Below are 10,933 nucleotides of genomic sequence, written 5' to 3' on the forward strand. Positions count from 1 at the left end.
ACTATGTACTCCAGAACGCTCAGCTTAAAATTTAAAAATTTTTCTATGCATACAAAATGCAGGAAAAATATTGTCCGTGATCGTGAAAAATGTCAATCCAAAAGAAATGACCCAGCATTAAAATTGGCAGACAATGACTTTAAAGCAGCTGTTAAATATGTTGAAGGATTTAACCAAAAATAGCTCTTAATAAGTGACCTGGAGAAGAATTGCAGCCAAGAAATGGAAATTATCTTTTTAAGATGAATAGAAATAAATACTGATGGAAAATGATAGCTTCTTAAATTTTAAAATAGTCACTATTTGTCATTAATAAAAGATTAGAAATAGCATTAGGAAAAGTCAATAAACTTTAAGTCATTCGTAGAAATAAACCTCTGGTAAAAGCAGAGAAATAGGGTAGGAACAAAAGAGTCTTCACTAACCTATGGACATGGAGTCTCATAATAAGAGTAGAGAGAATATGGGGCAGAAAAAATATTTAAAGGTACTGTGACCAAATTTTTCCCAAATTTGGTGAAAAACATCGATGTACAGGCCCTACAAGTTTAGTAACTTCCAGGAGAAAAAGCAAAAAGGAAACCAAATCTATTCACATCACAGTCATGCTGCTAAAAATCAAAGTAAAAAAAACCTTAGAAGCCCCCAGAGGTAAATGGCATGTCACATACAAAAGGAAAAAAAAAAAAAAATAGTGACAAATGATTCTTCATTAGAAACAATGGAGGTCAGAAGACAAAAAGAGTGACCATATTTAAAAAACTGGAATTTGGGGAAGGGAGAAAGGAGCAGAGGGAAAGATTGTCCACAAAGAATTTTAAGTCTGGTGAACATATTTCAGGGGCTTCACAGGTGGCTCAGTGGTAAATAATCCGCCTGCCAATACAGGAGACGCGGGTTCAATCCCTGGGTAGGGGAGATCCCCTGGAGGAGGAAATGGCAACCCACTCCAGTATCCTTGCCTAGAAAATCCCATGGACAGAGGAGCCTGGCGGGCTACAGTCCATAGGGTCCCAAAGAGTCAGACAGGACTTGCTAACACATCAAACAAACATATTCTACAAAGTGAGAACAAAGCAATTTCATGTTTAGATGAATGAAACCTAAAGGATGTGCTGCCAACGTATCTTTTTCATATGAATGTTAAAGGGATATTTTCCCAGGCTGAAAGAAAATAGTAGAGGATGGGAACTGATTACATAAAGAATAGAAATGCCCAGGAAAGAGTAACCTGTGCCTAAATACAAAAGAATAGCATTTTTCTTATTTTAATTTCTTTAAAAGAAAAATGAAGGTTTGAACCACAATGAGGTACCATTACACGCCAGTCAGGATGGCTGCTATCCAAAAGTCTACAAGCAATAAATGCTGGAGAGGGTGTGGAGAAAAGGGAACCCTCTTACACTGTTGGTGGGAATGCAAACTAGTACAGCCACTATGGAGAACACTGTGGAGATTCCTTAAAAAACAAATAGAACTGCCATATGACCCAGCAATCCCACTCCTGGACATACACACCGAGGAAACCAGATCTGAAAGAGACACGTGCACCCCAATGTTCATCGCAGCACTGTTTATAATAGCCAGGACATGGAAGCAACCTAGATGCCCATCAGCAGACGAATGGATAAGGAAGCTATGGTACATATACATAATGGAATATTACTCAGCCATTAAAAAGAAATCATTTGAATCAGTTCTAATGAGATGGATGAAACTGGAGCCCATTATACAGAGTGAAGTAAGCCAGAAAGATAAAGACCAATACAGTATACTAACATATATATATGGAATTTTAAAAGATGGTAACAATAACCCTATATGCAAAACAGAAAAAGAGACACAGATGTACAGAACAGAATTTTGGACTCTGTGGGAGAAGGCAAGGGTGGGATGTTCTGAGAGAATAGCTTTGAAACAAGTATACTATCAAGGGTGAAACAGATCACAGCCCAGGTTGGATGCATGAGACAAGTGCTCAGTTATGGTGCCCTGGGAAGACCTAGAGGGATGGGATGGGGAGGGAGGTGGAAGCGGGGATCGGGATGGGGAATACATGTAAATCCATGGCTGATTCATGTCAATGTAAGGCAAAAACCACTACAATATTGTAAAGTAATTAACCTCCAACTAGTAAAAATTAAAAAATAAATAAATAAAATAAAATAAAACAACACTGTAATACCCATCTATAATCTATAAAGAATTAAAATATATGGAAACCACAGCATGAAGAATGGAGCAAATGAAATTAAGTTGTTACAAGATTTATAGCATTTATACATTTGTGAAATATGATTTTGAAGAGTGACGTGTAACATGTTTCAATATAATTCTGACTGTAATAATTTAAAATGTTATATATTAATAGTAGTCTCTAGAGGAACTAATTAAAATGAATTTTAAACGCTATTTATCAATCAAATAACCTTTAATAGGTGAATAGATGAACTATATAGTTGAATACTGGCTAGAAACTTTTAAAAATGAATTTCTGATACACAAAACAACATGAATAAATTTCATAGATTTTATTTTGCCACAAAGAAGCCAAACAAATTCTGTGAAGTTTATGGTGCTAGAAATCACATCAGTATTTTAGGCAGAAGGTATATTTTAAACCCAAAGGCACACAAGCAAATGTTGTGTGACATTAATAAGGGTGATGTTTCTATGGCTTTATACATTTGTAAAAACTGATTGAACTGTGTACCTAAAATCTCTGCCGTTCATTATATGTAAATCATATTTTGATAGAATCGATTTTAAATAACACCTTTTAAATGTATAGGAAGCTATAAGAATCACAGAGGAAAAATGACTCATAATGCCATCCCCTACAGGCCATGATGTAGACTTTGATGTAGACATTTTTGTAATGTTTCTTTCCACAAATTTTTCATGCTATAGAAAAAATTCCATGGCCTCCTTTTCATTATAAACTTTAAAGGTGACAAAGTGTTTTATATCAATGTGCTCTGTTCCAGCATTTAAAAAATGATTAAATAATATAAATGCAGCTGGATTAAAGGTTTACACAGATATACAAAAATATTAAATATAGCAATAAATACCAAAAATTTTCTTTTCCTTCACAGATTTCTATGCATTGTTGAGATCTCATTTCCATGAGGATTAAGCATTAAATTTGCCAAGTGAAGGTATCCCTGTGTCTTCTTGTTTAAAACATGCATGAGTGCTAAGTCGCTTCGGTCATGTCCAATTCTTGTGACCCTATAGACTGTACCATGCTCCTGTCTCCATGGGATTCTCAAGGCAAGAATACTGGAGTGGGTTGCCATGCCCTCCTCCAGGGGATCTTCCCGACCCAGGGGTCAAAGTCAAGCCTCTTATGCCTACCTGCATTGTAAAAAGGAAGCCACCACGACATTTGGGTCCCTAGTTTTTATCTCATCTTCTTCTCTCTCTTGGTTTTATCCTATCCACTCACAATTTTACAAAGCAATTTCCCCTTTAATAAATAGCAAAAACCTTTTAAATCACAGCCTCCTCTTGGCTTTTCTTTGACTTTCTGTAAAATCAAGTCTCTACATAACTGATTTTGTATGTATAAAAATCCTACCTACCTGAGTTGAAAGTCTACCTACTAACTTTAAAATAGAATTGTTTGAAACTCAAAGAAATGATGTCTGGTGTCTCTGTTGTCTTTTAAAGAGACATAACCTGAACCTGAAAGCCCAGTTGTAATGAAGTAGGGCAGGGGCAGACAGAACAAGGAAAGAAAATGCATCTGGTTCCACGTCAAAGAGCATTTACTTGCAGTAGCAGCATTTCACTACCTCCGTGTGTCAATATGTGTTCACATATCCCATGCTGTTGAACACAGGTTTCTACTATTTTTTCACTATTTTTCTGAAGTTCATAAAGGGAATTTTTAAGAAGACTAGAGAAAGGGGCTTAGTAAGAGGAGATACAGAGATTTGGGTAGAAGAAAAAGCCTGTTACTGCTCAACCTCCTTTCTCTTCCAAACCACTTGCTGTCTGTATTGTAGGAGCCTGATTTGCTGAACAGTTAAGAGTTCAGTGTAGAAATATGTTCATCATATTCCATCATATTCATCATGTTCATCAGAGTCCATCATAACTTCCTTTAATGAGCTCATCCATCCATGCCCCAGATGTGTGTGCCCGCATCTTCAGATACAGTGCCTAAAGTATCTTGGCAGCTTTAATCAGCAGTTGTCTACCTGGGGAAAAAATAGATCCACTATCCATGATAATTTACTATTTTTAATAAACTAAAAGTCAGGCATGGAACCTATAGGCATTTTTTAAGGCATTTCAATCATTTACACTTCTGTTATTGAAAACAATTTCTATTGAACATACTCAACCTCTCATCCCCACAGCTCATCCGTCATTGAGTCCTACCAGCACTGTTTTCAAAAGCCTTCTCCAATCTTGTCCACCGCCCTCCATACCCTGTTCCCTCATGCTAACGTCAGTGACATCCGTTTCTTCCCCGAACCTTTGCGAAACCTGAGGATGGCTTTTCTCTTACCCCTCCCCCCAACACCGTCTCACGTAGCAGCCAGTCATCTTTCATAATGTGAAGCAGGGACTTCCCAGGGCTCCAGTGGTTGAGATTTCACCTTCCAATGCAGGGGGTGAGGGCTGATCCCTGATTGAAGAGCTAAGATTCCACATGCCTGCAGCTGAAAACCCAAAACATAAAATAGAAGCAATATTGTAACAATCCAGTAAAGACTTTAAAAACTGATCCACATCAAAAAATACCTAAAATTTTTTAAAAATTTTAAATAATAAAATGTAAAGTAGATGACACCCTTCTTCCACTCCAGTGTTCTTACCTGGAGAATCCCATGGGGAGAGGAGCCTAGGGAGCTATACTCCATGGGGTCACAAAGAGTTGGACGTGACTGAAGCAACTTAGTATGTACACGCACTTGGAATAAAATTCAAACAGCTCACCATCGGTAAGTCAGTAAGGCGGTCTGGCCCCTGCCTACTGACTTCAGACCATCTTCCCTCTGCACACACTGTCCCTTAGCAAGATGGGTTCTTTTCTGTTCCTTGAACAAACCAGGCTCTTTCCTTCTCCGAAAGTTTATATTTACTTTCCCCTCTGCCTACAAACCTCTACCATCTTATCAACACAGCAGATTCTTCCCTATCCTCAGGCCTCAAATCAAATATCACTTCCTCAGAGAGGACTTTCCTCACCAATCTAATTAAAAACTCTTCACAAAGCTGTCTTCTCACCCTCACATTGATCATCTGAAGTTACTTTGGTTGGTTTTATTGTTTATTTATTGTTGTTTTCTATCTGTTTCCAACAGACATTTTTATGGTCTCTAAGAAAATAAACTGACTTACTTAACTACTGCATCCCTAACATCGATCTGGAATCTGACTTATAAAGATACCTTACAAATATGTGTTAAATGAACATATGAGTCACTTTGTTGTGAATTTCAGACTGCCGTGATTCTCACAGTAGATCCCGTGACCATCAGCTTAGGGCTGACTGGGAACTTGTAAGAAATGTGATTCCTGAGCTCCTCATTCAGGCCGACTAAATCCTTAATTCTGGTGTGGTCCAGCCCTCTGTGTTTTAACACCTCCTCCAGTCACAATTGATCTTGTCATCATCCCCATTTTATAGATGAAAAAACTAAGGACGGTTGAGTACTTTGTGTGAGTTGTTGTTCAGTTGTTCAGTCGTGTCTGACTCTTTGTGACCCCATGGACTGCAGCACGCCAGGTTTCCCTGTTCTTCACTGTCTCCCAGAGTTTGCTCAAGCTCAGGTTCATTGAGTTGGTGATGCCATCCCACCGTCTCATCCTCTGTTGCCTCCTTCCCTGAGGTAGTCTTTGTTTATTTATGTGGCTGCTCCATGTCTTAGTGGCGGCACTTGGAATCTTCCGTCATGGCATGCAGAATCCTCAGTTGTGGCCTGTGAGCTGTGGCATGCAGGATCTAGTTCCCTGACCAAGGACTGAAGCCAGGCCTTCTGTACTGGGACCATAGAGCCTTAGCCCCTGGACCACTAGGGAAGCCTCTTGTTCAAGTTAATCAGTGAGAGATCTATAGTTGTTGAGACTCAAGTCCCAGACCTTGACTCCTGAACCATGGTTCCCTAGGAGTCCAGAGAATTTAAATACCAATAGAATGGTATGGACCTAACAGAAGCAGAAGATATTAAGAAGAGGTAGCAAGAATATACAGAAGAACAATACAAAAAAAGATCTTCATGACCCAGATAACCATGATGGTGTGATCACTCACCTAGAGCAAGATATCCTGGAACGTGAAGTCAGGTGGGCCTAAGAAGCATCACTACAAACAGAGAGAATGGAGGTGATGAAATTCCAGTTGAGCTATTTCAGGTCCTAAAAGATGATGCTTTTAAAGTGCTGAACTCAATATGCCAGCAAATTTTGAATCTCAGCAGTGATCACAGTACTGGAAATGGTCAATTTTCATTTCAATCCCAAAGAAAGGCAATACCAAAGAATGTTCAAACTGCTGCACAATTGCACTCATCTCACATGCTAGCAAAGTAATGCTCAAAATTCTCCAAGCAAGGTTTCAACAGTACATGAACCGTGAACTTCCAGATGTTCAAGCTGGATTCAGAAAAGGCGGAAGAACCAGAGATCAAATTGCCAACATTTGTTTGATCATCGAAAAAGCAAGAAAGTTCCAGAAAAACATCTATTTCTGCTTTATTGACTATGCCAAAGGCTTTGACTGGGTGTATCACAACAAACTGTGGAAAATTCTGAAAGACATGGGAATACCAGACCACCTGACCTGCTTCTTGAGAAATGTGTATGCAGGTCAGGAAGCAACAGTTAGAACTGGGCATGGAACAGCAGATTGGTTCCAAATAGGAAAAGGAGTATGACAAGTCGGTATATTGTCACCCTGATTATTTAACTTCTATGCAGAGAACATCATGCGAAATTCTGGGCTGGAGGAAGCACAGGCTGGAGCCAAGAGTGGCAGGAGAAATATCAATAACCTCAGATATGCAGATGACACCACCCTTATGGCAGAGAGTGAAGAGGAACTAAAAAGCCTCTTGATGAAATTGAAAGAAGAAAGTGAAAAAGTTGGCTTAAAGCTCAACATTCAGAAAACTAAGATCATGGCATCTGGTCCCATCACTTCATGGGAAATAGATGTGAAAACAGTAGACACAGTGGCAGACTTCATTTTTGGGGGCTCCAAAATCACGGCAGATGGTGATTGCAGCCATGAAATTAGAAGACACTGCTCCTTGGAAGGAAAGTTATGACCAATCTAGATAGCATATTAAAAAGCAGAGACATTACTTTGCCAACAAATGTCTGTCTAGTCAAGGCTATGGTTTTTCCAGTGGTCATGTACAGATGTGAGAGTTGGACTGCGAAGAAAGCTGAGCACAGAAGAATTGATGTTTTTGAACTGTGGTGTTGGAGAAGACTCTTGAGAGTCCCTTGGACTGCAAGGAGATCCAACCAGTCCATCCTGAAGAAGATCAGTCCTGGGTGTTCATTGGAAGGACTGATGCTAAAGATGAAACTCCAATACTTTGGCCACCTGACACAAAGAGTTGACTCATTGGAAAAGACCCTGATGCTGGGAAAGAATGAGGGCAGGAGGAAAAGTGGAAGACAGAGGATGAGATGGCTGGATGGCATCACTGACTCAATGGCCATGAGTTTGAGTAAACTCTGGGAGTTGGTGATGGACAGGGAGGCCTGGCATGCTGCGATTCATGGGGTCGCGAAGAGTCAGACATGACCGAGCAACTAAACTGAACTGAACTGAACTGAACACCAATGTCCACCTTCTCTCTGTTTACCAACAGGGCCATTCCTCAGTATGTGAGCATGCAGAGTGATCTCTTATCTCTCTTTCCCTTCTTATAAGGACATCAATTCTGTCAGAATAAAATCCCATTCATTGGGGTATAGGACTTCAATGTATAAATGTATGGGGTACACAATTAGGTTCATAGCATTCTGCCCCTGACCCCCCAGAATTCATACCCCTGCTGCAAAATTCATTCATTCTATCCCTACAACCCCCAAAGCCTTAACTCATTTCAGCTTAAAGCATTTCAGTCTAAAATCTTATCTAAATATGGTCTACACAACATTGAAAAGTAATCTTCTTCCAAGTAAAAAAATAAATATGATCTAAATGAAGGGCTTCCCTTATAGCTCAGTCTGTAAAGAATCCGCCTGCAATGCAGGAGACCTGGGTTCAATTCCTGGGTCTGGAAGATCCCCAGAGAAGGAAATGGCAACCCACTCCAGTATACTTGCCTGGAGAATCCCATGGACAGAGGAACCTTGCAGGCTACAGTCCATGGGGTCGCAAGAGTCAGACACAACTTAGTGACTAAACAAGCACCACCAATGATCTGAATCAGGATGGATGAGACTCAAAGTAGCATCCATCCTCAGGTGTAAGTCCTCTCCAGTTGTGAACCTGTGAAAACAGACAAGTTCTGTGCTTTCAACATACAGTGATGGGACAGACACAGGATAGACATTCTGATTCCAAAAGAGAGAAAGAAGAAACAGGTGATAGGTCCCAACCTAACCCAAAACCCAGCAAGACAAATTCCAGCAGATCTTAAGCTTTGGGAATAACCTTCTTTGGCCCAGTGCCCCTCCTCCCTGGCCCGGGGTGGCAGCGTCATCCTGCAGCTCTCAGTGGTGGCCCTGCCCTCTGAAACCAAGATGGAAATTCTCTTGCCCCAGGGTCATAGTAGACTTGGCGGCTTTGATGATCTTTGAATTAACTTTGAGATCCTCCCACCCTTTTCCTGGAGAACAGGGCATGTTCACAGTGGACTAGGCAGATGACTGGGTCCTGTACAACCCGAGAAGTCTGACAGCTTTCTTTCATTCTCTCCCACTTTCTCTGTTCCCTGTAGTCCACACTGGCAGTTTCTCTGCTGACATCATCCCATCTTTATCCCTGGCTTCTACTGAGAAGGCTGACAAACGTCATGGGTGACCTGTCTATGGAGCAATTAGCCAGCTCCACCGTTGGTGCTCTCTCCAAAGCAAAACGCTCTCTCTCTCTCTTCATTTTTTAAACAATAAGGATCAGCTGATATTTTTGTAAATCTTTCATCCCAGCTCTTTTGCTTAACAATTCTTTCTTCAATCCATTTCACTCCTCTACATTTTCCTAAACTGATCAGGAGGAACCAAGTTGCCCCTTCAACATTTTGCTTAGAAATTTATTCAGCTAAATACTTCATTCCATGGCTTGCAAGTTCTATTTTCCACAAATGGCTAGACAACGATTTAACCAAGTCCTTTGCCACTTTGTGGCAAGAACTGCTTTTTCTCCAGTTTCTGATAAGCTGCCACTCATTTCTATCTGAAATCTCTCCAGAAAAGCCTTTAATATTGTATTTATATCAACATTCTATTCTAGAATTTTTCCTGCATGCACCTCCAAACTCCTCCAGCCTCTACCCATCACCCAGCCCCAAAGCCCTTTCTACCTTTTTAGTTACTGGTGCTAGTTACTAGCACCAGCTCACATAGTAAAGCGTCTGCCTACAATGCGGGAGACCCGCGTTCAATCCCTGGATTGGGAAGATGTCCTGAGAAGGCGATGGCACCCCACTCCAGTGTTCTTGCCTGGAAAATCCCATGGACGGAGGAGCCTGGTAGGCTACAGCCCATGTGGTCCCAAAGAGTCGGACACGACTGAGCGACTTCACTCTCACTTTCACAACAGTGCCCAACATCTTGATTTTAGTATTAGTCTTCTAGAGCTGTCACAACAAACATGCACCAAAGACTGGGTAGCTTAAATAACTAAAATTTACTTCTAACAGTCTGGGAGCTGTGAAGTCTAAGATCAAAGTATAGGTAAAGTAGGTGTCTCCTCTTATAAAGATATCAGTCTTATTAGGTAAGAGTCCAACCTGTATGACCTCATTTGATTTTAATTACCTCCCAAAGTTCCTCTATCCAAATGCAGGCACATTGAGTGTTAGGGCTTCCACCATGGAATTCTAGAAATTCCACAAAGAAATTCCTCAAATCCACCATTTGCTCCATAGCACCTTGCTAAAGAGCTTACCTTTTACCCCAGGGAATATAAAAAATAGTTTAAAAATTTTTTAATAAAAGCATGAGACCAAGAACTTTCTTTGTATTCTTTTCTGCCAAGCACATAACATTTACATATTTTAAAGAGGGGTTCAGAATAATTTTTAAAAAATGATGTCAGCAATGCAATCAAAGGCACTTTTATGCACCAGAGTGGGAAGTGAAGTTTGCTCCGTGGCACCTGCCAGTGGCACCTTCAGTCACTGGATTTTGCTTGGGCTCCTCTATTAATTTTTTATCGTGCCCCACTCCTAATTGGGATTTGTATGGTATTTGAGCCCTAAGCTTGAATTAAATATTATTTCACACACACACACACACACAAAAAAAAAAAAAACCTGACAACTGATAATAAAGGGAGAAGAACTGCTCTAAATTACTTGTGACGAAGGCAGACACTGGAGGCTGACTTTTCCAAGTGAGCTGGGTAGAAGATTCAGAATTTTTGCCTTGTGGTCATGGGATGCTATTTTGAAATAGGTTTGCATAAAGAATTGCATGTCATTTGCAAATAATTTGACAGACACTTAAGTCTGCATGGATAGCTAAAGGTTTCGATGTTTATTCCTAGTGTTTAATATTTAATCTATGTTTAATATTCAATCTATGTTCAATCTATTTGGAACATGCTGTATGTGTTCCACATTAAAGAATTAGCAAACTGTTATATAAGGATGGATAAACCACAAGGTCCCACTGTACAGCACAGGGAACTATATTCAACGTCCTGTGATAAATCATAATGGAGAAGAATATGATAAAGAATATATATATATATGTGTGTGTGTGTGTATATATATAACTGAATCACATTGCT

This window comes from Dama dama, chromosome 2 (genome assembly GCF_033118175.1).
Source record: "Dama dama isolate Ldn47 chromosome 2, ASM3311817v1, whole genome shotgun sequence".
Classification (NCBI taxonomy): domain Eukaryota; kingdom Metazoa; phylum Chordata; class Mammalia; order Artiodactyla; family Cervidae; genus Dama; species Dama dama.